This window comes from Arachis duranensis, chromosome 6 (genome assembly GCF_000817695.3).
Source record: "Arachis duranensis cultivar V14167 chromosome 6, aradu.V14167.gnm2.J7QH, whole genome shotgun sequence".
NCBI classification, from domain to species: Eukaryota; Viridiplantae; Streptophyta; class Magnoliopsida; order Fabales; family Fabaceae; genus Arachis; species Arachis duranensis.
The window spans coordinates 79,265,096-79,265,973 of NC_029777.3; positions in this window are offsets into that span (position 1 = coordinate 79,265,096).

An 878-nucleotide genomic window follows, 5' to 3' on the forward strand; every position below is an offset into this window, starting at 1 on the left:
AGTGGATTTATGCATCAATTACTTACTTCTGTAAACCCTAGTAGCTAGTTTAGTATAAATAGAACTTTTTACTAGTGTATTGTCTTTGATTGTATTTTTTGATCTTTTGATCACGTTTGGAGACTGGCCATTCGGCCATGCCTGAACCTTCATCACTTATGTATTTTCAACGGTGGAGTTTCTACACACCATAGATTAAGGGTGTGGAGCTCTACTGTACCTCGAGTTTCAATGCAATTACTACTATTTTCTATTCAATTCATTTTATTCCTATTCTAAGATATTCGTTGCACTTCAACATGATGAATGTGATGATCCGTGACACTCATCATTATTCTCACCAATGAACGCGTGACTGACAACCACTTCCGTTCTACCTTAGACCGGGCGCATATCTCTTGGATTCCTTATTCAGAATCTTTGTGGTATAAGCTAGAATTGATGGCGGCATTCATGGGAATTCGGAAAGTCTAACCTTATCTGTGGTATTCTGAGTAGGATTTCGGGATTGAATGACTGTGACGAGCTTCAAACTCGCAATTGTTGGGCGTGATGACAAACGCAAAAGAATCAAGGGATTCTATTCCAACATGATCGAGAACCGACAGATGATTAGCCGTGCTGTGACAGAGCATTTGGACCATTTTCACTGAGAGGATGGGATGTAACCATTGACAACGGTGATGCCTTACATACAGCTTGCCATGGAAGGAATAAGAAGGATTGAAGGAAGACAGTAGGAAAGTAGAGATCCAATAGGGACAAGCACCTCCACGCACTTATTTGAAATTTCCACCATTGAATTACATGAGTAACTCTATCTTTATTTTCTACTTATTTATTATTATTATTCGAAAACTCCATAACATTTACTATCC